This window comes from Macaca mulatta, chromosome 18 (assembly GCF_049350105.2).
Source record: "Macaca mulatta isolate MMU2019108-1 chromosome 18, T2T-MMU8v2.0, whole genome shotgun sequence".
Classification (NCBI taxonomy): domain Eukaryota; kingdom Metazoa; phylum Chordata; class Mammalia; order Primates; family Cercopithecidae; genus Macaca; species Macaca mulatta.
Window position 1 is genome coordinate 56,887,011 of NC_133423.1, and position 27,393 is coordinate 56,914,403.

At 41.1% G+C, this 27,393-nt stretch overlaps 1 protein-coding gene across 4 annotated transcripts in view; it reads right to left on the reverse strand.

Moving 5' to 3' along the window:
• The window catches only part of GALNT1 (polypeptide N-acetylgalactosaminyltransferase 1), a 124,766-nt gene extending 99,775 nt beyond the window's left edge, over positions 1-24,991 (reverse strand). For all 4 annotated transcript variants that reach the window (XM_077974660.1, XM_077974661.1, XM_077974663.1 and 1 more), the window contains exon 1: positions 24,852-24,991. The gene's annotated coding sequence lies outside the window, so the exon portion shown is untranslated. The remainder of the gene's footprint in view (positions 1-24,851) is intronic.
• Positions 24,992-27,393: the final 2,402 nt, after the last annotated feature.

Sequence of the window (27,393 nt, forward strand, 5' to 3'; positions counted from 1 at the left end):
GGCAGAAGCTTTAGGAGACCGCACACAATTTGCCCTGCTCTCTTTCCTTCTACGATGGTGCTGGCAACAATCAAGACAGTAACTGCTCTTTCAGCTTGGTGAGGCAGAACAGAAGCCGCAGTCAATCAACAAGTCTTGTGATTGTTTTAAGCCACTGAGGTTTTGGGGTAGATTGTTAGCACAGTATAACTCATCCTACCTTGATATGTACAAATATGAATGCCTAAATATTCATAATTGTTTGGCCAGAACTGCTAATATAAAGACTAGTTTTCACAGTGCCATACCTTCTTATGATGCTAAAAAGAACAGTACCTTAAACAAACATGCAGGCAACTGAAACATTGAAGCAAGAGATGCCTAGCTTAGGTCTAGAGTTCAGCAGGAAAAAAGTCTCTTATCTAGAAGAGTCAAATGCAAGCACTTTAAAGCTACTGGTTTTAAGGCTGTCAAAATGTTGATAATTACTGAGGTTAGATGATGAGTATATGAGGGTTCATTATACTATCTATACTTCTACATATATTAGAAATTTTCCACAATTAAAAAAAGGAAGAAAAAGGGAGGGAGGAAGATCTGAGTTTTAAAAAAGGAAGAAAAAGGAAGGGAGGGAGGGAGATCTGAGAGTTTAAAAAAAAAAAAAAAAAAACTACTTGTTTTAAGCACCTGAGAGAAAAAAAGTTTTTCTTTTTTTTTTTTTTTTTTTGAGACAGAGTCTGGGCCCAGGCTGGAGTACAGTGGTGCAATCTTGGCTCACTGCAACCTCTGCCTCCTGAGTTCAAGCAACTCTCCTGCCTCAGCCTCCCGAGTAGCTGAGATTTCAGATGCCCACCATCACACCCAGCTAATTTTTGTATTTTTAGTAGAGATGGGGTTTCACCATGTTGGCCAGGCTGGTCTTGAATTCCAATCCACCTGTCTTGGCCTCCCAAGGTGCTGGGATTACAGGCGTGAGCCACCGTGCCTGGTCAGAAAAAAAGTTTCTAAAACACTGTTAAAAGACTTTGCCAGTGCTATTTACAGAAAAGTTGCAGAAACAGAACATCTTGGGGCTACTAGACTATGAAACCATAATAAATACATTAAAGATCTGAGATGCCTGTTCTGCAAAATCCTCACCTTCTTAACTCCTAATTAAATTTAACCAGATATTTTACATGGGTTCCAAAATTAAAGAATATCTGAGATAAAAAGTAAATTACGGTTTATTGAGGGTAACCTCCTTGTTTTTATTGTTCAGGAAATTTAGGTCTAGTGATATAGGTAGGGAGTGGCAAAGTAGAAACTAAAACCCAGGTGGTCCTCTGACTCCTAAATTTATGCAGTTTCTAAATGCCAGGTTGAGAGACTAGCCTATTTAGCAGTATCTTGGTGTTCAACTTATAAATATCCAACATAAAAATCTTGTTATCAAATCATCAAGCAAAAAACAAACAACCCTATTAAAAGATGGACAAAGGACCATGAACAGACACTTCTCAAAAGAAGACATTCACATGGCCAGTAAACATACTGTTCAACATCTCTAATCGTTAGAGAAATGCAAATCAAAACCACAGTGAGATATCATCTCACACCAATCAGAATGACTATTATTAAAAAGTCAAAAAATAACAGATGCTGGTGCTGCTGCAGGGAAAAGGAAATGCTTATACGATGTGGTTGAAATGTAAATGAGGTCAGTCACAGTGGAAAGCAGTTTGGAGATTTCTCAAAAAACTTAGAACTGCTACTTGACCCAGGAATCCCATTACTGGGCATGTATGTATTCAAAGGAATATAAATCACTCTACCATAAAGACACATGCACGTTTATGTTTATCGCAGCACTATTCACAACAGCAAAGACATGAAATCAATCTAGATGCCCATCATCAGCAGTAGACTGGACAAAGAAAATGTGGCACATATACACCATGGAGTACCATGCAGACATTAAAAAGAACAAAATCATGTCCTTTGCAATAACATGAATGCAAATAGAGGCCATTATCCTAAGATTAGGAACCAAAATACCACATGTTCTCATAAATGGGAGCGAAACATTGAGTACACATGGACACAAAGAAGGGTAAAAATAGACACTGGGGCCTAGAGGGTGAAGGGTAGGAGGAGGGTGAGGATAGAAAAACTATTAATCAAGTACTATGCTCACTACATGGGTGATGAAAGAATTTGCACACCAAACCCCAACAACATGCAATTTACCCATGTAACAAACCTGCACATGTACCCCCTGAACCTAAAAGTTGGAAAGAAAAAAATAAAGAAAAACCCTCTTATTTCCTTACATTCTAATTCTGCATTACTACATCAGTTGGGATCCCTTTAGCTTTAGATCAGAAATTCCACCTCTAACCGCTTAAACATGAGGAAATTTACTGGCTCACATAACTGTTAGTTCCAGGGGAGGGTGAAGTTCAGAGATGGCTTAATTGTAGAGGGATGGAGCTCAGGGTCCACCAATGATTGCCACACAGTGGGGAAGAAGAGAAGTCACGATTGGGAGACAATCACATGCCACTAAGAGGACAGCCAGGGTTTCCTAATCTATAGTCCACAAGTCTTGGGAAAGTAAGGAATTGCCTCATTAACACTTTCAAAACAAATTAGTAAATTAACGTGTGTGTGTCACAGATACATGATGCTATCATTCAAAATATATAGAGGAAGTGATGTTACCAAAATTGCAGCAACGTGGCTTTACCCTCCTCTGCAGAAAACCAAAAACAAATATTCAGTCCCAAGAATATCACCAGCAGTATCCCAGACCTTGAATCTGAGGCTAGTAAGATCTCCAGGGTCACAGAGAAGTGGAATAACTCCAAGTAGACAGTAAGAGAAACAGACTTCTCTATCCATTATACCCCTCCCCCAATCTGCTAGGCACTGCACATGGAAAATTCCTCCGTCTCACAATTTCTACACTGGAAAAAGTGAGATCAAGGTGAAAGGCCAGCTTCCCCACCAGCTTGGGTTCCCTGTTCTTGCCTCAACCCACAGGAAGCTTGTAAGGAGAAAAACCCTCCCACCTCCATCTGGGACAGGCAGTGCTCTGAGTATCTGCAAGAGCCAAGGAAAACCTAGACTTAAGGCACCAACCATCCAGTGCCAAAAAGGAGGTAGTGATCTAGGATAAATGAAAATTATAGTCAACTGCAAAGAACTTCTAAGGAAACATACGCTAGAATAACAAGACATATAGAGAAGACTGGAAAAAAAAAACTAACTCTTCAATGTGAAGTCATAGACATATATCAAGAAACAGCAAACGGGGAATTATGACTTCCCCAGAAGGACAAAGCAAGACGCCAGAGACCAACCCTAAGTAGAGAGCAATGTGTGAGCTTCTCAGATCAAGAATTCAAAATAGCAATTCCATGGAAAATCGGCAAGCTCCAAGATAACGCAGAAAAACAATTCAGAAATTTATCAGATAAATTTACCAAAGATTGAAATGTTTTTAAAACATCAAATAGAAATCCTGGAACTGAGAAATACATTTGCTAAACTGAAAAATGTATTAGAGGGTCTCAATAGGAGAACGGATCAAGCAGAACCATCAGTGAGCTCAAAGACAGGATATTGGAAAATACAGTCACAGGAGGAAAAAAGAGAATAAAAAGGAACAAAGAACACCTATAAGATATACAGAATAACCTCAAACAGAAGATCTAAGAGTCACTGGTGTTCAACTGGGAGTTGAGAAATAGGGGGGTAGAAAGCTTATTCAAATAAATAACAGAAAACTTTCCAAACCTAGAGAAAGATATAAATATAAAGATACAAGAAGGTCAGAGATCACCAAACAATTCAACCCAAACAACACTACCCCAAGATATAATGATCAAACTCTCAAAGTTCAACGACAAAAAGAGGATCCTAAAAGCAGCAAGAAAAAAAGAAGCAAATGACATGCAAAGGAGCTCTAATTCATCTGGCAAGAGACTTCAGTGGAAGCTATGTAAGCCAAAAGGGAGTGCGACAACATATTCCAAGTGCTAAAGAAAAAAAAATTACCAACCCCGATGACCCAGCAAAGCTTTCCTCCAGACATGGAGAGATCAAGTATTTCCCAGACAAACAAAACTAAAGGTATTTACCACTACTAGACCTGACTCATAACAAATGCTAAAGGGAGTTCTTCAATCTGAAAGAAAATAATGCTGATGTGCAAAAACAAAACATTTGAAGGTATAAAGCTCACTGGTAAAAGTACACAGACAAATTCAGAATACTCAATACTGTAATTGCAATGTGTAAACCATTCATATCACTATAATGATGACTAAAACACAAATCTATCAAAAATAGAAACTACAGCAACCTGTTAAGTCATAAGACAATATAAATCACACTAGACCAAAGGGACCTAACTCACATTTAGTGAACATGTAACTGCTGCAGAATACATATTCTTTTCATCAGCACATGGAACATTCTCCAGGACAGACCATCTGGCAGGCCACAAAAGTCTCAACAAATTCAAATCCATCAAAATTATATCAAGTATCTTTTCTGATCATGATGAAGTAAAATCAGAAATCAATAATGAGGATATATAACATATCAAAATCTATGGGATATTTATAGTAATAAACATCTACATCAAAACAGTAGAAATATTTCAAATAAACAACCTAACAGTACTCCTCAAGTAACTAGAAAGGCAAGAACAAAAACTCCAAATTAATAGAAGGAAAAAATAATAAAGAGCAGGAAAAAAAGTAAATTGAGACCAAAAAATACAAAAGATCTACAAAACAAAAAGTTGTTTTTTGAAAAGATTAATAAAATCAACAAACCCTTAGGGTAGACTAAGAAAAAAAGAGAGAGGGCCGGGCGCGGTGGCTCACGCCTGTAATCCCAGCACTTTGGGAGGCCGAGGCGGGCGGATCACGAGGTCAGGAGATCGAGACCATCCTGGCTAACATGGTGAAACCCCGTCTCTACTAAAAATACAAAAAAAGTAGCCGGGCGTGTTGGCGGGCGCCTGTAGTCCCAGCTACTTGGGAGGCTGAGGCAGGAGAATGGCGTGAACCCGGGAGGCGGAGCTTGTAGTGAGCCGAGATCGCACCACTGCACTCCAGCCTGGGCGACAGAGCGAGACTCCGCCTCATTAAGAAAAAAAAAGAGAGAGAGAGGACCTACATAAATAAAATGAAAACTGAAAAAGGAGACATTAACAAATGATACCATAGAAATACAAAGGATCATTAAAGACTATTAAGAACTATACACCAAAAACTTGGAAAGCCTAGAAGAAAGAGATAAATTCCTGAACACATATGACCTATCAAAATTAGAACATAAAGAAATAGAGAATCTGAACAGACCATTCAAAAGTAACTAGATTAAATCTGTAAAAAAAAAAAGTCTCCCATCAAAGAAAAGCCCAGGACCTGATGGCTTCACTGCTGAATTCTACCAAACACTTAAAGATGAACTAATACCAATTCTACTCAAACTATTCCAAAAAAGTAAAGAGAAGGAAGGAAATACTTCCAAACTCATTCTATTAGGCCACCATTACTCATATACCAAAAGCAGACAAGGACACAACAAAAAAAGAAAACTACAGACCAATATCCCTGATGAACATAATATCCAAAAATCCTCAAGAAAATGCTAGCAAACCAACTTGAACAACATATTAAAAAAAATTATTCACCATGATCAAGTGAGATTCTTCCCACTGATGCAAGAATAGCTCAAAATATGCAAGTCAATAAACTTGACACATTACATTAATAAAATGTTAATGGTATAGAAGGATCATACCCCCAAAAAATAAAGGCCATATGTGACAAACCCACAGCTAACATTGTACTGAATGGGAAAAAAATTGAAAGCCTTTCCTCTAAGATCTGGAACAAGACAAGGATGCTCACATTCACCATTTCTCTTCAAAACAGTACTGGAAGTCCTAGCCAGAGGAATTAGAAAAGAAAAAGAAATAAAGGGCATCCAAATTAGAAAGAAAGGAGTCAAATTATCCTTGTTTGCAACAACATGGTATTATATTTAGAAAACCCTAGGACTCCATCAGCAAACTATTAGAACTGATAATCAAATCCAGTAAAGTTGCAGAATACATAATCAACAACAAAAATCACTAACATTAATACACACCAACATCAAACAAAACGAAAAAGAAATTAAGAAAGCAATCCCATTTACAATAGCTATTAAATACAAAAAATATAAAATGCCTAGGAATAAATCTAAAGAAAGAAATGAATGATCTCTACAAGGAAAACTATAAAACACTGATGAAAGAAATTAAAGAGGACTTTTTAAAAATGGGAAAATATCCCATGCTCATGAATTGGAAAAACTAATATTGTGAAAATGTCCATACTAAATCTACAGCTTCAATGCATCCCTATCAAAATACCAAGGACATTCTTCACAGAAATAGAAAAGACAATCCTAAATTGGAACCACAAAAGACCCCAAATAGCCATAGCAATCCAGGCAAAAAGAATAAAGCTGTAGGTATCACACTATCTGACTTCAAAATGTATTAGAAAGCCATAGTAACCAAAACAGCATGATACTAACATAGTAACAGACACAAAGATCAATGGAACAGAACAGAAAACCAGATAAAAATCCACGCATTTACAGCCAACTCATTTTTGACAAAGGCACAAAGAATATGCACTGGGGAAAGGACAGTCTCTTCAATAAATCCAGCTGGGCAAACCAGATGACCATACACAGAAGAATAAAGCTAGATCGCTATTTCTCATCATATACAGAAATCAACTCAAAATGGATTTAAAAACTTAAATCTGGCTAGGTGCAATGGCTCACACCTGTAATCCCAGCACTTTAGGAGACCAAGGCGAGCAGACTGCTTGAGCTCAGGAGTTTGAGATCAGCCTGGTGAAACCAGATCTTTACCCAAAATACAGAAAATTAGCCGGATGTGGCAGTGCATGCCTGTGGTCCCAGCTACTCAGGAGACTGAGGTGGGAGGATCACTTGAGCCTAGGAGTTCGAGGTTGCAGTGAGCTGTGATTGTGCCATAATGCACTCCAGCTTGAATGACAGAGTGAGACCTTGTCTTAAAAAAAAAAAAAAAAACCAAGATGTAAATCTCAGACCTGAAACTACGAAACTACTAGAAGAAAACACTGGGAAAATGCTTCAGGACATTGGTCTGGGCAAAAATTTTTGGGTAAGACCTCAAAAACACAGGCAACAAAGGTAAATGTAGGCAAATGGAGCACATCAAGCTAAAAAGCTTCCACAAAGCAAAGGAAACAACAAATATGAAGAGATAACCTGTATAACAGGAGAAAACATCTGTAAACTATCCATCCAATGAAGGATTAATAACCAGAATTACAAGGAACTCAAAAGCAAAACAACAAATAATCCAATTGTTAAAATGGGCTAAAGATCTCGATAGATATTTCTTAAAAGAAGACATACAAATAGCCAAAACGTACATGAAAAAGAAAATGCCTGGATACATCACCTGGAAAATGCAAATGAAAACCACAATGAGGTATCATCTCACCCTAGTTAAAATGGCTTTTTACTACAAGGACAAGAAAATAACAGATGCTGGCAAGGATGCAGAGACAGGGGAGCCCTTATATGCTGTTGGTGGGAATGTAAATTAGTACAGCCATTATGGAAAACAGCATGGAGGCTCCTAAAAAACTAAAAACAGAAGTACCATATGATCCAGCAACCCCAGTGCAGTATACATCCAAAAGAAAGGAAATCAGTACATTGAAGAGATAGCCACACTCCCGTATTTATTGCAGTACTGTCTACAATAGCCAAAACAATGGAATCAACCTAAGCATCCATCAACAGATGAATGGATAAAGAAAATGTGGTACATAGATACACATGAATATTATTCAGCCATAAAAAATGAAATCCTGTCATTTGCAACAACATGGATGGAACTGGAGGTCATTATGTTAAGTGAAATAAGCGAGGCACAAAAAGACAAATACCTCATGTTCTCACTCGTATGTGAGAGCTAAAAAAGTGGATCTCACAGAGGTAGAGAGTGAAATGATGGTTACCAGAGGCTGGGAAGGGTAGGGAGGAGAAGGGGAGATGAGAGACTGGTTACTGGGTACAAAAATACAGTTAGATTGGCCAGGCACAGTGGCTCATGCCTGTAATCCCAATACTTTGGAAGGCCAAGGCAGGAAGATTTGAGGTCAGGAGTTCGAGACCAGTCTGGTCAACATGGTGAAACTCCATCTCTACTAAAAATACAAAAATTAACCGGGGGTGGTGGTGGGCACTGTAATCCCAGCTACTCGGGAGGCTGAGGCAGGAGAATTGCTTGAATCCGGAGGCTGCAGTGAACCAAGGTCATGCCACTGCACTCCAGCCTGGGCAGCAGAGCAAGACTGTTGAAAGAGAAGGGAGGGGAGGGGACGGGAGCGGAGGGGAGTTAGATGAAAATCTAGTGTTCGATAGTACAGTCAGGTGACTATAGTTAACAATGATGTATTGTATAGTTCAAAAAAGCTAGAAGTGAAGTCTCAGAATGTCCCCAGCATAAAGAATCATTGCATTTAATGCCTAATTTCAAGGCGTTTACATATATATGTTGAAAAGATGAACTTAAGTTGTGACTTAAAAGATGTAAACTGTTTTATTACATGAATTTGACTATTATTTTAAAAGTACAGTTATGCTAACAACCAGTGAATCCAAATTCATTTAAAAGTATTAACTAATTCTTGATAATGTTTTAAACCACATACAAGCAAGGTAGACCAGATTGCTTGAGTTTGCACCCTGACTCTGACACCTACTACCAGGTCAGTTCACACAAGTTGCCTGTATTACAAGACTGTTGACATAATTAAAGGAGCAGCAGGTAAAGGGCCAATATCAGACACAATATAAATTCTACTGAGAAACGCACTAAATAAACTGTCATTATTTGTCTCATATAAGTAAACTACTAGAATGTAAAGAGTCATAAAATTATTTAATGTTGACAAGGGGTCTGGAGGAGGTATTTCATTTTGGCTGCTTACCATCCATCTCTCCCCCATCCTAATTTCCTGCTGGAAAATTACCTGTCCTTGTATAATCCCAGCGAGAATGTAACTCCATATGACTACCCTCCCACTAATGGATGCCAAAGGGATTCCTGGAGGTTCTTGTAAATACTATAAATCCCTACTCTCACCACTGGTACATCAAGCATGACCTAGGTTTCACCAACTAGATGCTTTCTCCAGGACTCTTAAATCTTGGGCAAGTAATATTCGAGGATGAAAGAACAGACTGGGTTCAATCATCCCAGTGGTAACCTGTTGATCAGACCACTTCTGCAATTCTGCTTCCTAGCCCCCAAGAGTTGCCTTAGTTTCCACTGACCTGTTCCCAAGGTTGGTTCTCTAGAATTCCATCAGTTCTGTGAGATTCTAATTCCTTTCCAATAAATTACCTTCCGCTTAAGTTAGGCGGAGGTGGATTCTACTGCCTCTAACCAAAGAATCCAATGGAGTAGTGAATGAAGATCAGTCAATGGAGTACAGCATGAAGGTACTATGCTGGGGCTCATGCTGGAACTGGAAGCTCTGCTGAGGATAAGAATAGTAAGTCTTCGAAAGATGTTTTAGTAAGTACAGTGAGAAAGCCAGAGGCTAAGATGTGATGAGCAATGGAGTAAGGTATGGAGACTTCCCCTAGAGAAGTGAGGAACTATGGTGTGAAGAGTTGAGTTGCATGGGAGGAAGTGGGCCCACCTACATTGGACCTGAAATTTCTGCCTGGTGAAATTCTAGGGTGTATTTTTATAAAGTCCCTTTCAAAGAGTTCTGTGATGATTTAAAAAAACATAAAAATAAAAATAACACTCTCTCTCAGGTATCTACAAGTACACAAGGGTGGAGACCTTTTACAAAGAGCCAAGTCTCTATGCCCTTCCCCCCAACTCCCACCTCTCCAGCTCAACACACTTTTTTAGCATACATAAGGTTCAAGTTCATAATGAAACTCTATTACAGTTCAATAGCATTTGAAGGCAAAGAACATTCGGAAGTGAGAGAAGAGTATAAAAGTTACCTAGCTGGCTTGCTTCAGGTTTAAAGCCCTCAACAATTTATTCCAGGAATGACATTATTACTACCATAGTCTCCTAGATCCCTGTCTACTTTGACTTGTCTACCTATTTCCACCCTTCTGACCCAATCTGAATCAAGCTACAGTTAGAGCTCCCATTTGGGGTCTCCGGGGAAAATAGTTTTTCTAGTTCAGGGCTCAGATAAACTCCCACTGACTGTGAAAGACTCTTTGCGCTTTTTTCTTCTCCAACATAATCTACCCTAATCTCTATATTTAAAATCAGTATCCTAAATTCTCTCCAAACTCTGCTGTTATCCTGTGTCTTCACAGCACCCTCTTTCCCAAATACACATTCCCTACCTCCTTCCATTTCTCAAAATGCACCCCAAATTTGACTTTTTAAAAATGCCTACCAGCAAGTCACACCCAACTGGTAATTTCTTTCCCATCTACTTTAGTTATCATATCTTTTCGTAATATTCTAATTCAGAAAAGAATTTTGAGGCCACTCTCATCTGGCCCAGAAATATTTATGACTTCCATTTACAACGTTAGAAAAAATTACTAGAATAGAACAATTGGTTTTCACTGTATACTTTTTGGTATTGTCAGGACATCTTACTATGTAAACATGTTATTTTTTCTCTCAAGAAAAAAACTGCCATTATTTAATAATGCAAAAAAAATTATCTTATTGTCCCACTCTGCCAATAGTATTTTTATGCAAAAACATGTTAACACTAGGCAAGAGAAAAGAGCATCCCTAAATTCACAATGTTTCTATATAGTTTTGTTTGGAGGGCGGAGAGTGGACATGCAGCACCTTGTTGCCACAGGTTTATGGTCTGGTTACTAAACAAATCAATGTTCTTCCACTGTTAAAAGTTTAAGGGAAATCTGAAGATCTTTTCCAAGTCAGTCATCCCTCAAAAAGTTGGTACTGCAAGTACTTTCAGGCTCCCAAGTGATGGCATGATTGGATCAGCCACTGTTACCTCCCACAAGTCTGGGAGTTGCTAGTAAATCAGAACAAACCAGGTCAGGGACAGCTTCTCTGTGTGTGTGTCCCAGGCAGACTCCACCTCTCTTTCCTCTAAGCAAAATCTTTTCATATATCATTTCATTATGTAAACTGTATTATTATTAAATATTATGTTACTTTTTTGTTATATATTAAGAGTATTTTACATGGGATATTTTCCATGCTATTGAAAAATCATATTGTAACAACAGAATTTGAATTGTGTATTTGTCAGAATCTGCCTCTTCATTTAGGCCCCATCCCAAAAAATTTATCCTCATACTGACACTGATCTTTAAGGCACCATCTAGCCTCCCCTAATGAGTTGATTTCAACGCTGGATTTACCATCTTCCTCCCCATTTCCAAAGCTCACCTCAAACCTCTGTTAGCAGCAACACCCAAGCTTATAGTCCCCAGTGGCCTCAATCCTGATTTGTCCATCTCAAGTGTCAACACCAACCTGCCTGTTCATACCATGAACTACTCTTTGGCCAAAACTAAACCCAGACATAAAATACACCGCCATCATGGTCTCCTGACCACTGGAGTTTAGGTTCCCTCAACCCTGCCAAACTCGTTCTTCTCCATCTGCAGGAAGTTGCCTCCTAGTATACTTAACCAGCCTTCTAGTTTCATGTGCTCAGCTTCCAACACAGAAGTCATATTACCTTTGTAATTATGTACTCTTTGACACACAAAAAATCCCTCACTTCATTGGACCTTTCAGCCTTACATACAATCTCTAACCCTCGGTAAGTTCTACTCTTCATTTTTTCTGCTTCAATTTCTAGGATAGTGACATTAGAAAGTTCTGAAACACCGGCGGAGTCCCCTGTAAACCTACACTAACTAGCCAGACCAAGCCTTACTATTCTTTACAGCTCCTCTCCCGGAAGCCCTCTCTCGCCCTTTACTTTCCCTTGTGCACACCCCCACAGACCAGCCAACATATTCCTTGCCTCTCTACAGAGAAATCCCACCTCATCAGACCGGAGTTCCTTCCACCTCACTTTTACCTCACATTCCCTTGTTCCTCTGAGTTTTTCTCCTTTTTAAGGATAATACTCTTTACTTGTACACTTAATTACATTCCTTTACAAAGAAGCCTTGGAAGCCTTGCTTCACAAATAACTCCTCTTCTCTTTCACATTCACCAACCAATGCCATCAGCCCTTTCTCCCAAGGTAACTTTCAGGCAAAGTTATGCCAGAGACAAGGGTTTTGTCCCCTACTCCTGCCCCCCTGCCCAAAAAAGATTGAAAAACTGATTTAATTGCCAACATTTAAAAATCAGGACATTACACTTGAAAAATCAAGATTTGTATTATAGGCTGGGCGTGGTAACTCACTCCTGTAATCCCAACACTTTGGGAGGCCGAGGCAGGTAGATCACCTAAGGTCAGGAGTTCAAGACCAGCCTGACCAACATGACAAAAGCCCCGTCTCCACTAAAAATACAAAAATTAGCCAGGTGTGATGGCGCGTGCCTTTAGTTTCAGCTACTCGGGAGGCTGAGACAGGAAAATCACTTGAACCCGGGAGGCAGAGGTTGTAGTGAGCCAAGATTGTGCCACTGCACTCCAGCCTGAGTGACAGAGCAAGATTCCATCTCAAAAAAAAAAAAAAAAAAAAAGACTTGTATTCTAGCTTCTCTGGTTTTAAAAAAAAAAATCATCTGCCACCACTGAGTGAGCATACCCAAAGAGCGAAATCCTAGTAGCTGATTAGCTGCCCTCCTGCAATGGGGTGCTTGCCATCTCCAGTCACCACAGCTGACTTTCCTTGTGCCCAGTCACCCCTCAGTGACTCTCATACACCTTACTACCCTGACTCAACATAACCTACTACCTACAAATAATAGGTTCTGCTCCTTCCTATCCTAAAAACCATTTGCCTCAACTACCCCAAATGCCCAAATGCAAGCTACAATCTCCTCCTTTCTCCTCTCCCAAATACTTCCTCAAGGAATGGTCTACATTTGCTGTCACTCCTATCCCCTGGTAATAGATTTCTGCTCTTCCCCCTCTGCAAAAACTACAGAGAGCAGGCAAAGAATCTTTCCACCTTCCTGCCTGTTCAGCAGCACTGGACATCAGCAACTGTCTTCTTTCTAAGTCCTCCTTTATTGGCTTTCCCAACTCTGCCCTCTCTGATCCTAATGAGCAAATCACGTAGACCTCCCTGTGGTTCAACACCTGAAAACACCTCTGCATGCCACAGAGATTTCTTCGGTGCTTCCTCCTCACAGGCCCCAGACATGCAGCATGCTCCTTCTCCCGTGGAACCCTGCCCACAGCCTCCCACGTCTTGCAACTCCTCTCAAGGAAAAACAACAACGGCAACAGGTAAACGACCTCAGTATGAAGACAAGTACATTGATTTATTCAACATTTACTGATCACTTTTCAGGTGGTAGGCAGACCAGTAAGAGGTCCCTATCCCTACCTAAGGGATTCACAGCCTAAAAGGGACAGTGATAAACAGAGAGGGGTAACATGATACATACGATGATAAAGAAAAACAGAGGTACTAAGGTGAAGGCCAGAGGAGCTTGCCGAGAGAAACACCAGAGTCTGATCCCCAGCCTCAGATATATCCACTACCACCATTCAGTCCAGGTCTCCTGCAAGGGCTTCCCAACTGATCTCCATGCCTCCCCTTTACCCATTCCACCCTCTCACCCAAATCCATTTTCCACACTGCAGAAGAGGAGATCTGCTTAAAATCAGAAGCAGAACTTTCTCCTACTCAAAACCTTTCAACAGCACTGAGAATGAGGTCTTGCATCAGCTACCCCATGCCAATTTTCCCACCTTCATCTCACCCCCCCATCCCTTGCACCAATGGCCCTTCAGCCACACTGGTACTTCAGTTCCTTAAACAGAATAAGTCCTCCTTGCTACACAGTCTCTGTGCATAGCATTCTTTTTTACCAGAATCCTCTTGCCCATACTCTTTGTATTATTAAAATCTTTTAGACCTCTGGGTCTCAGCTGAAATGTCATTTCTCCCATTGTTTACTTAATTGTCTCTATTTTTATCTTCCTCATTAAACTGTATGATCAACAAAGGCAGGATCCATGTCTGTTTATTTCCCATTGTAGTCACGGTGCCTGGCACAAACAGATACCCAATAAATATTTGCCCAGTGAGGATGTAAAAGTCACTTTCCTCCTCTGGGCCCACAACTGTAAGTATCCCCTCAGGTTTATTACTCAGCCCTTTCTACCACTCCCTATTTTCATCATTTCAATGCTGATGATGCTCATCTGTACCCCCAGACCTGACCTCTCCCAACAAGATGGAATGCTCCAACTATGATGCCTACAGGACAGTTTCAACTAGAATCCTTCTCTGACACCTGCAACTGGACATGTCCCAAAACACACTCATTAACTATTCTCAAAGTCTGTTTTTTTCTATTGTTGTTAATGGTGACACCCCTTACAAATCAAGTGATTGACTTATTTTTCCTTCACCCATGGATGAGACCATCTGATTCCATTTCTAAAAATGCACCTGTATGCTCCTGCATACAAAGTCATGTGAACTAGTGCATTAGCCTCATTTCCTGCCTCTAGTCTTTTGAAATAGCAATCACTCACCTACATGTATGTTAAAGCTTAATTCTGATTATGTCAACGAATGCCCTCATCAAAATCCTTCAACAGCTCCCTCCTGCATTCTAAAGAACATCCATACTCTTTTTGTTGGTATTCAAAGCCCCTTTCAATCTTGCCCAAACTATCCGAGCAAGGTAGTCTAGTTAGACAGTTAAGACCATAATCTCTGGAGCCAGACTGCCACATTAAATGCACAGACATGGGGACAGGTTTACCTGTTCAGCTTTACCACTTATCTTCTCAGTGCCATTTAATTTTGTTATAGACAGCAAATGAATTAATACAAGCACAGCACTTAGAACTGTGCTTGGTATATGGCCAGAGATATTCTAAGTTGTGATTCATTTGTGTTTTGCTTCCCCATCTCCAATTATCAACAGCCTACATTCACATCTGTCTGAACCAACTAACTATTACCACTGCACAGGGCAGGACCACAGCACAAGGACCAGCTGATAAGCTGCCAGTGTTGCATCCCCTCCTCAAAGCATTTTGAGTGAAAAGCTCCTGCCACAAAGGTCCTTTCTCTCCAGGAGTATGTATACATCTCATGCACTGAAATGCCCCAGAGGTTGCTCATCAAAGGATTTCCAGCCCTGTTCAAAGACTCTCAGTCTAAATTAACCACCCTCTACTTTCTCAATCCCCTCACAGGTTTCAGATCAGAGAACATGTTACCCTCATTTCCTATCCCCAGTGGCAGAGCTGTTTTAGTCATCTTTTGCCCCCCGTCTAAGTAAAAGTTGAAACTCTCACGGCTACTCTCCCTATATCAGTTCTATTACTTCAGATAGTGTTTCCTTTGCACGGAAACACTTAAAATAATTAAAACTAATTAAAAATAATTAAAACTAATAATTAAAACTAATACGAACAGAATATGGACTTCAATCTCCAAAGCATCAGGCCTCTCCACTACGACAGTGCCACCTTCCTACCTTTTTTACAGTCCCTGCCATGCACAGGGATTTATAAATGTTAATAAAGTGTTTACTGATAACTCACTAATTCTTAGGGATGGACAAATGAGAGTTTCAATATTCCCAGAAATTTTCTCCTACCCTTTGAGCTGAAAGAAAACAATACATTATAGAACATAATGTGTAGTTTCCAAAGGACAATCCAATAACTTAGTATGTGTCTCTACCAATGCAATGCAAATTCTACTCTTTTCTACAAATGAACTGATACTTTAAAAATATTATGTTTTCAATGAGAAGTCATAACTTCCATGATGCTTAAACCTAAAGAACTGTCTTCAAATCATCTTCTGGTTTTCACAGAAGTCTGTCCTATACTCAGGGCTGTCAATCAAAAGATTAACATACTGGAAGCCAATACTTAGACATCTTTACAGAATCAAAACCAATCATATGTTCTCTAACATTAGAAGTCATAAATTACAACGAAGGATTTAAGGGATTCTTATAACAATTTATAAGAATGTATAATTTGTAAAAGTTTGTAAGAATTCTAAACACTGAAGAACAAACGGATCACCTGAAATCAGAGATGCACTCTCAACTCTCATCACTGCTGCTACATCTGTCCTCAAAACAATCCCAAACATACCTCCACATTAAGGACTAAAACAGGCTTCACACTGAAGGCGTCCCTACAAAAATCCACGAAAAACAGCAGAGAAGTTCAACTGAATGGCTAATCACTAGTTTATCATTTTAAAAAGAATCAAGCAGTAACACTCCAGGCAGTGCTAGTCAAAGTCTAGTTCCTAGATGGCAAACTGGCACTCACCTAGTCCATGAGAAGGTAAGGAGAGAGGGTGAGAGTAAGCATTTAGAAACTTTGATAGTAGTTTGACAGATAATAAATGTTACATCTACTGAATCCAATAATTTTTGAAATGGAAATTATATATTGTGGTTTTTAATTTCATTTTTCTTGCAATTCATGTTTTACATATATTAGGAAAACATCAGCCCATGAAAAGAAGAAACGTTACAAACTGATCCTTCAGGAATATTCAATTTCAGGAAGATGAAACAGATGTATTTTCCCTATTCCTCCCACTAAGTACAACTGAAAACTCTGAATATTACATACAAAACAAACATGAGAAGATTCTTAACTGTGGAGAGAAGAAGGCAGACTGGCTAGGGACCTCAGGATGCAAGGAACAATAAAATGGTAGGTTCCCTGAGACTTATTTTTGCCTCATATATCCCAGCTTTCTGGAGTTGAAAATGCCAGCAACCTGAAACCTGGAAATATTAACAGGAGCAGAAGGGAAAAAAGTCAAAAGACCAAGAAAGGGACATCCTACTGAGACAGAAAACTGATAGGAAAAAAAACCACTCTACTCCAGACCAACATCACCGAAAAAAACTGTGGCCTTACCCTGACCCATGCCAACAAAGGCCAGGTGGGTAGCCTAGACTTCACATACCTACCAGGTTATAAGAAGGCATCCACTTCCCACACACCAGGGTGGTGTTGAGAAGGCCAAGTAGATGGCCCAAGCTTTCATTTACATCAGCTGGTAACAAGGCATCCTTCCACACACACCCTCTCCCCAAGACATCCTGGACCTCTACTCCCACCTGGTGGAAACAAGATACCATACCTCTTGGGTCAAGAAAGACTAAATGGGGAGCCTGTACTTCTAATTTCTCCTAGTGATCACTAGACAGTGCCACATGCCCTCCCCACCAACCTTTCCCTGCCAGGGTGGTATCAAAACAAAGCAAGCTAAAACAGAAGGCTTAAGTAAGATCCAGAATCTCATAGTATAATATAAAAACATCCAGGTTTTAATTTAAAAATCACTCATCATACCAAGAGCCAGGATGAATTCAAACGGAATGAAAAGAGATCAGGTGACAGCAACACCAAGATGAGAGATGTTAGAATTATCTGACAACAATTTTAAAGCAGCTGTGATAGACATGCTTCAATAATTGCAAGCATGCTTGAAACAAATTAAGAATGAATAAACAAAAAGTCTCAATAAAGAAATACAAGATATAAAGAAAAACCTAAAGCAAATTTTAGAGCTGAAAAATACCAAAATAAAAAGACTCAGCAGCAGAAAGGGAGGGGAGGACACAGGAAAGGAACTGGAAGACAAGAGCCCAATATGAGTAAGAGAGAAATGGACTAAAGAAAAATCGACAAAGCCTCAAAAACATGTGGAATCCTAACAAAAGACTGAACATTCCAGTCATCAGAGTCTTGAAAGAACAGGAGAAAGAGAGCAGGCTGAAAAAGTATTCAAAAAAATAATGGTGAAAACTTCCTAAATTTGGCAAGTAACATAAACTTACAGATTCAGGAATCTGAGTGAACCCCAAGCAGTATAAACCCAAAAGAATCCACAACAAAATGTATCATCATGAAACTTTTGAAAACTAAAGACGAAGAAAAAATCCTGAGAACAGTGAGAGAAAAACGATTCCTTTCTACAGAGGAAAAAGTATTAGAATGACAGTGGATTTCTCCTGATAAACCATGGAAGCCAAAAGAAAGTGGTATAATTTTTCAAGGGCTGAAAGAACTATCAACACAGAATCCCATACCCAGAGAAAATAACTGGCCTTCTCTCTCCACATCTGATAGAATGCCTTGACAAAAACAAACAAAGACATAGAATTCAACAGCATCATCAATCAACAGGATGTAAAAGCAGAAAACACATTTCATTCAGGGACCCACAGACAGACCATACTCTAGGCTGTAAAACAAACCTCAATAAATTTAAAAGAACTGAAATCACAGAGTGTGCTCTCCAACCAAAATGGAATCAAACTAGAAACCGAAAACAGAGGATGAAAGGAGAATTTCCTAATACTTGGAATCTAAACAGCCCACTTCGACATACCATGGCTCAAAGTGGAAGTCCCAAGACAAAATTAAAAAAAGACATTGAATTCAATGAAAATAAAAATAAAACAAACCAAAGCTTGTGGAACACAGAGAAAACAGTGCTGAGAGGGAAACACCGCTAAATGCCCCCATGAATCTAAATGCAAAATTCCATAACAAAATATTAGTAAATGGAACTCAGCAACATATGTACGAAAAGTGTTATACTGTGACCAAGTTTCATGCCATGGATGTAAGGCTGGCTCAATATTTAAAAAATAAATCAATACAATGCACCATGTCCAGGTTAAAGAAGAAAAATCACATGATCAGATCAACTGATGAACAAAAAACACGACAAAATTGAACGCTCACTCATGATAAAAACTCTCAGGAAGATAGACAGAGAGGAACTTCCCTAACTTGATAAACAGCATCCATGAAAATTCTATAGTTAACATTATACTCATAGCTAAGGACTGAAGGAATGCTTTTCCCCAAGATCAGAAAGAGTGTCCTTTCTCACCCTTCTTATTCATCATAGTGCTGATATTTCAGCCAGTGCAATATGGCAAGAAAAGGCAAGAAAAAGTATGCAGATTAAAAAGGAGAAGAATAAAACTGTCCCTTTTTGCAGGTAACATGGTAGTCTGCATAGAAAATCCCAAGGAATCTCCAGAAGAACTCCTAGAAGTAATAAGTAGGTTCAGCAAGATCATAGAATACAAAATCAACATATGAAAGTTAATTATATTTCTACATACTGGCAATGAGTACATGGACATCAAAACTAAAAATACCATTACAATTATTAAAATATAAAAAGAAATATTTACATACAAATGTAACAAAACAAATCCAATAAAAACTAACAAAACATATGTACAGGAATCGCATGATAAAACTACAAAATGCTGATGAAAGAAATCGAGGATCTAAATAAATGGAGAGAAAACCTGTGTTCACAGATTGAAAAATGCAACATACATAGTAAAGATGTCGATCTTCTCCATACTGATACAGGTCTACTGCAATTTCTATCAAAAGCCCAGAAAGACTTTTTTTTTTTTTGTAGATATAAACAAGATTATTCTACAATTTATACGGAAAAGCAAAGGAACTAGAACACCTAAAATAACTGGGGGGAAAAAAGTGTAGGAGGAATCAGTCTACCCCATTTAAAGATTTATCAAAGAGCTACAGTAACCAAAACTGTGTGATGTTGGCAGAGGGACAGAGACATAGATCAATGGAACAGGATTACAGAACCCAGAAACAGACTCATACAAATATATCCAACTGAGTTTTTTTCTTTTTTTTAGAGACAGGGTCTCCCTCCGTCATCCAGGATGGCATGCAGTGGCACAATCACAGCTCACTACAACCTCAAACTCCTGGGCTCAAGTGATCCTCCCACCTCAGCCTCCCAGTAGATGAGACTACAGGCCCACGCCCACCTCTCCCAGCTCCAACTGCGTTTTGACAAAGATACAAAGGCAATTCAATGAAGGAATGACAGCCTTTTCAAGGAATGGTGCTGAAGTAGCTGGACATCCATAGACACATGTATAAACACACACACAATTTTGACCTAAACCTCAGCTTCATAAACTGGATCATGTAAAACCACAAAACTATTAGGGAAAAAAGGCACAAGAGAAAAATCTTCAGGATCTAGGGCTAGGCAAAGAGTTCCTAGATTTGACAACAAAAAGAATGATCCATAAACAAATAAACTGAGAAACTGGACTTTAACAAATTTAAAACTTTTGCTCTGCAAAAGACCCTATCAAGGGGATGAAAAGACAAGCTAGAGACAAACCACATACCCAACAAAGGACCAGTATTTAGAATATATAAAGAAGTCTCAAAAGTTAATAGTAAAAAGGACAAACAATCCCATTGGAAAATGAACAAAAGATAGTTCCATGAAGAAAACATACAGATGACAAATAAGCACATGAAAAGTGTTCAACATCATTAGCCTTCAAGGAAATGCACTTTAAAATCACAATGAGATATCCCTACACACCTATCAGAATGGCTAAATGGTGACAGGCCAGGCATGGTGGTTCACGCCTATAATCCCGGCACTTTGGGATGTTCCAGCCATTCTAGAACATTTTACAAAACAGCTCACCAGTTTTTTAAAAAACTAAACATGCAATTATCACACAACCCAGTAACTGTACTTCTGGGCATATATCCCAGAGAAATAAAGACTCTGTTCACACAAAAACCCATATACAAAAGCTTACAGCAGCTTTATTCACAATAGCCAAAAACTAGAAACAACCAGATGTTCAACAGGTAAATGGTTAAAAGATCCATAAAAGTACATTCATACCATGGAATACTACTTAGCTGTGAAAAGGGAGTAATTACTGATACATGCAACAACCTGGATTAATCTCCAGGGAATCATGCTGAGTGAATAAAGCCAATTCCAAAAGACACTCCATTTACAAAACATTCTTAAAATGGCAAAATTACAGAAATGAACAAATTAGTAATTGTCAGAGTTTAAGGAGGGGATGGAGGTAGAAGGGTAGTAGGTGTGGCTACAAAAAAAACATAAGGAAATCTTGTGACCATGGAAGTTTTCTGTATCTTGACTGTTTCAATGTCACTATTATGGGTCTGAAAATTGTACTACAGCTTTACAAAATGATACCACTGGGAGCAACCAGGTAATTGAGGACTAAATGAGGACACACAGATATAAATGTAAACGGTTATCCCTCCCCTTAAACACCATACACTCAAGGGGCATAAAACAACAGTGAATAACTTCATCAAGGAGAAAGGCCTTGAGCAAATCTATGAAAAACAGGTAGCACTTCCACAAGCGGAGGTGGAGAAGGGGACATCTTGGGAAGGAGAAGAAATCACATAAAAAGGTACAGAACCAGAAATAAGCAAAGTGCCTATGAAGAAAGAGGCATGTGTCGGGGTTGTGAAATAATATAAAAATGGGATAAGAAATGTGGAGGGTAATTCTGAAGGGTCCCCAAAAGTCAGGTGCAGGAGTTTAAATGTTACATACCCAGAGAAGCCCTCCTCCCCAACCCAGCCAACCTGAAGTTCCCCCTACCTACAATCTCTCCAGCATCCTTTACTTCTGTGCAGCACTAATCATGAATTGTATTTATGTACTTATTTGCATGTTTATTTAATGCTGTCCATCCCTCAGTTATCTTGAGACTACAGCACTGGGTGTGGCACACATTAATAGCTCCATACAGGGGTCCCCAACCCCCAGGCCGTGAATCAGTACCAGTCTGTGGCCTGTTAGCAACCTGGCCACACAGCAGGAGGTGAGCAGTGGGTGAGTGAGCATTATTGCCTGAGCTCCCCTTCCTTCCTGTCAGATCACCAGCGGCATTAAATTCTCATAGTGCAACCACAACTGTGAATTGTACATATGAGGGATCTAGGTTGCACAAGCCTTATGAGAATCTAATGCCTGATGATCTGAGGTGGAACAGTTTCATCCTGAAACCATTCCCCTGGCCCCCAACCTGGTCCATGGAAAAACTGTCTTCCACGAAACTGGTTCCTGGTGCCCGAGAGATTGGGGACCGCTGAGTCAATAAATACTAATTGAATAAATGAACAAACAGCAAGTATTCACTCCTAACTCTCTTCTACGAAGTTGCCATACTCCTCTTCCTCCATTATCTGTCAGTCCCTTTGCCTTGGTCCCTCTTTGCCTAACTGCCTCTTTTAACTGATCTCTCCTCTTTCCTTCCGCCTCTACCTCAGCCCAGCTCTTAACCCATCAAAAAATAAAACTTGATATATAACTGCATTGGTATAACACTCTTCTGAATCTCAACCAATTAGGAACTGTATCCAAGAAATCCGTTACTGAAAACAAAGTACCGAAGTTGTATGTTACATAAGCATGACAGATTTACATAAATAAATAAGTAAAAGCAAAAACAGGGTCAACCTGATTGTGACCTTTCATGAGAATGAGTATGGAAAGCTGTCCATCAAAGAAAGCGAGGACAGTATTCCTCAAAACCACCGACATTATGGAAAACCAGACAAGACAGAAACTGTCACAAACCAAATATTAAAGAAACATGCTGTCTAAATACAAAGTAGTACACTGGTTTGGATTCTGGAACAGAAAGAAGATATTAATGGAAAAACTGGTGAAATCCAAATAATGTCTGGAACTTAGCTAACTAAAAAAATACAAAATTTTAAAAAAACTATATGAAGCACTAACGTATGATTCAGATTCAAAATTATTATTATATTATTAAAAAGAGGGATAGGGCATGCAAGTAAGCCAGGAGCAAAACTCCAGTCAGAGTAGCTGGAGCGTCCCACTGAAAAGTTACAAACAGATCTATCTTCATTTTGACTCTGGTTCCATGCTCTCTCACCTGATGCCATGAGAATTACCTTGCCCATAACTGCTTGGGATTAACAACCAGTTTTGTTGTTGTTGGGTTTTCAGTTTTTTTTTGAGACAGGGTCTCGCTCTGTCACTCTGGAATAGCTAGGACTACAGACGCATGCCACCACACCCAGCTAACAACCACGCTTAAGTATCCTAGCACACTCATTCGTTTATCCAACAAGCATTTATACCAAGTGCTGACTGCTTACTAGGCACTGTAAAGTCTCCAGGGACACAGGGCTGGAAAAGGAAGCCACAATCTCTGCTCTCATAAAGCTTAAACTCTAATGAGAAAGCCAGGCATTTAACAAGTATTTGCATAAATGGTGAGTGCTCCCAAGAGTTTTGCAGTCTGCTGCTTAAGAGGCACCAAACAAGCCAGCAGAACAGTCATTAAACCCAGTTATCACCAGCACGCTGAATAAAGGCTTCTCAGGTTTCAAAGTGCATACAAATAACGTGAAATCCTGGTAAAGCAGATACTGATTCAGTTGATGTGGACTGGGGCTTCACATTCTGCATTACTTGAGTCTGAGGAGACAGGGATGCTGCCTGGTACACCATCCACACTTGGAATAGCAGGACTCGGAGTACCATGGAAAGAAACATCCTCAAAGGATCATATAAAATGTAAATTCCATTAGGGCAACGACATTGTGTCTCCCTTATTCACCACATACCCAGAACTTAAAATTGTGCCTCATAGACAGATCGCATTCAGTAAATATTTACTGACAGAACAAATGGATGTATAATTTAGACCAGGGCTGTTCAATTGTAGCAGAGAACCACATTAAACTATGGAACACTTGAAATGTGGCTAGTGTGACTGAGAAGCTGAATTTTTAAAATTTAATTTTAATTTTAATAGTCACATGTGGATAGTAGCTCCCACGCCGGACAGTCCAGGTCTGGACACAGATGTGATGTAAAGAGGACTGGACTAACAAGGTCTAGGTTTGAATCCCAACTCTGCTGCTCAGCTTGTGACCTGAAAAGTTGCAACTTCTTAGGGCCTTCACTACTTCATCTGTGAAATGACAAGACCTCCTAACTCTCAGTGTTCTTGACATGAATTATTATAAAGCAATGTATTAAACATAAAATATGATCAAAGTGACATTCTCTGCCCTCCAGAAACAGTTCACAAAGGCTACTTTACCTATTGCCCACTTGACCAAACAAAATGCCAAGTGAGTTTGGTTGACGGGTTGGTTAGCTTAGTGGCTTTGAGAAAGAGGACAAGGTCACAAATCTGGGGGTAAGGGAACCTCATCTAGCAAGGCTGACCAGAGAGAAGCAATGACAATGCAGATCATCCCAATTACTGGTAAATGTTTAAATGGTCATTGTATTGATAATGGGTGAGTAAATGACATCTCATTCATTCATTCTTCCAGGAAAAGCTGCCACATTACCTAAAGTCCGCTACTTCCCAACCACAAACATTTGGTAATTCAGGGCCGGGTCCTCCTCCGGGGCAGCGGGCCGGGCAGCCCCCTCCCCCGCTGCCGGCGTGTCCTCCCCTCCCCCGTGGCGCCGCGAGGGTCAGGCTGGCACCGCGGTTCCAAGTACCACACGGCCGAACCCAGAAGCCATATTTAGCTTTATTTTTGTCAATAAAACAAACTTCCGTCTTCTAAAGAAAAACGGTTCTAACTCAATGTCAAACTAGGACGGAAACTCGCTGCTCGCCAAAGCTGCCAACCAGAGACGCCGCGTGTCCAACGGCCCCGGGATCCCAGACCCGAACCCGCGCCGAGCGTGCCCGCTCCCCGGCCCCAGGCAGCGCCGGCCACAAAGGGACTGGGGACGCGGCCGCGGCGGGGCCTCCTCCTCCACCTCCGACCCGCGCAAGCCGCTGCGGCTCCGGGACTGCCCGGCCGCGGGCGAACACTCACCTCGCTCGGCGCGCGACGGCGGCGGCGGCGGCGGCAGGCGCTCCTCCGGGCCGGCCCGGGCGGTCGCGGCGCGGTCCCGCGGGCCGCAGCGCGGGCGCTACTCTCGGGCCGCCGTCCGCCGCGCCGCCTCCTCGGCCACTGCCGGCGGTTCCCCCGGCGGGCGGGCGGGTCCGGCCCGGGCCCCGCCTCCGCCGCGCCCGCCCCCGCCTCCGCGCCCGGCCTCGCGGGCTCGGCGCGCTACTCCGGGCTGCCCCGCATGCCGCCGCCGCCGCAGCTGCCGCTCACTTGGGGCTGCTCCGCGCGGCGGGCCCGGGCCGCAGGGGCGCCCCGCAGGCCGCTCGGGCGCGGTCCTTCCTGCGCTGCGTGCTCCGCGGCGGCGGCGGCCCGTGCGGCTGCGCGGGGGAGGCGGGGGCGCCGGCGCTCACCCGGATGCGCGCCCCCTCCGCTGCGGCGAGCCCACCGCGGGGCCGCGGCACTCCCCTCGGGCTCTGGACTCCGGGGTCGGGCGCGGTGCCCCTCCCCGACCCCCAGCCCAGTCCCGGGCCCAGCTCACACAGCTACGGGCAGGGCCAGGCCAGGCCGAGAGGTGCCCCCGACCGTGGGTCGGGACAAAGAGGCTGCCGCAGCAAGTTAAAGACTACTCGGGCCGTTGCGCGTCAACCGGGTCACGGGGTGGGAGGAGATGGAGGAGCCCTCACAGCGGATCGGCCCCCGGGCCGAGCTCGGGGCCGCCCCAACCCGGTGGGCTGCCCGAGGCGGCCGCGAGCGCGGGAGCTGGAGCGCTGTCAGCCGCGCTGAGTCTGCGCCTGGCGACCACGATGCAGGAGGCCCGGGACTGAGGGAGGACTGCTAGAGCGGAGGCCCACCACCCGCACCACCGGGGCAGGCACCCGGGTCTCGGGGGCAACAACGCCCGGGCCCCTGCAGAACGGGGACTGTTTGGGGAAGTGGCTCCCGCACAGTGCCTGGAGATGGGCCCTCCCACTGTGCCCCCTTGGGAAACACTGTTTGGTACAATTCCAATACCCAGCTGTGCCCTGCCCTGAAGATAGAAGACAAAACCCTGGCTCTGTCAGTCACGCGAGGCATAACCAGCCATTATTTTAATAAATTAATTCTCTACTTAAATAATAAAGAGGTTTGTGTCGTATTGCTTGCCAACCAAGAGCAGCAATAAGAGATTACTTAATATTTATAATATTTAAGTGGTCCCACTTTTAAACTTTTAAATTTATATTGCATCTCTTCACATAACCAAAGACTGCCCGGAAAAAAAAAAAAACCCTGAAGATTATCTCTGGAATTTTACTATCCTGTTTTTGCTTATCTACATCTTCCAAGTATTCTAAAATAAAAGTTAAAAGTTACTATTTTAAAAGTACTTATATAATATTTTGAAACAAAGTCAATCATGACTAGCCTGTTACTGTTCCACAAGGAAACTTCACTTTGGAATAAAGTTGTCATCATTAAAAAATACTCTATCTTGGAGAAAAGATTTGCAAATCATATGTCTGATAAAGGACTTGTAGCCAGAATGTTATGAAGAACTCTTACAACTCAGGAACAAGACTCATAATCTAATTTTAAATGGGCAAAACAACTGAATAGACATTTTACCAAAGATATATAAATGATCAACAATCATATAAAAAGATGTTCAACATCATTAGTTAACAGAGAAATGCAAATTAGAAGCACAACAAGAAAGTTCTTGACACCCACTACGATGGCTGTAGTACAAAAGACAGACAATAGCAGTGTTGGTGAAGAGATGGAGAAATCAGAACCCTCATACGTTGCCTATGGAAATGTAAAGTGGTGCAACCACTTTGGAAATCAGTTTTCCAGGTTTTTAAAAAAGTTACACATAAAGTATTCTATCACCCAACAATTCCACTCCCAGGTGTATGCCTGAGAGAATTGAAGATAAATTGTTACAGCAACTTGTACATGAATATTAATAACAGTGTTATTCATGATAACCAAGAAGTAGAAACAGTCCAAATGTCCAGAAACTGCTGTGTGGATAGATAAAATGCAGTATATGCCATACGGTGGACTACTATTCAATAAAAGGAATGCCTAAGTGGAAGAAGCCAGATGCAAAAGAGCCTGTATTGTAGGATCCATTTATAGCTGTGCCCTGGTCAATGATGGGTCACCTGTATAATGGTGGTCCCATAAGATTATATGCAGCTAAAAAGTTACTATCGCCAAGTGAGGTAGCCTTCATAATGTTGTTGTGCAATGCATTACCTTTTCTGTGTTTAGACACACAAATACCATTGTGTTACAATTGCCTGCAGTATTCAATACAGTCCCATGCTGTACAGGTCTACAGCCTAGGAGCAATAGGCTATACCATCTAGGTTTGTGAGTATACGCTATGATATTCCCACAATGACAGAATTGCCTAACAATGCATTTCCCAAAACATACCCCTGTCATTAAGTGGCACATGACTATGTAAAATATCTAGAAAAGGCAAATCAATACAGATAATCAGTGGTCTAGATATGGGGGCAGATATGGGGAATGA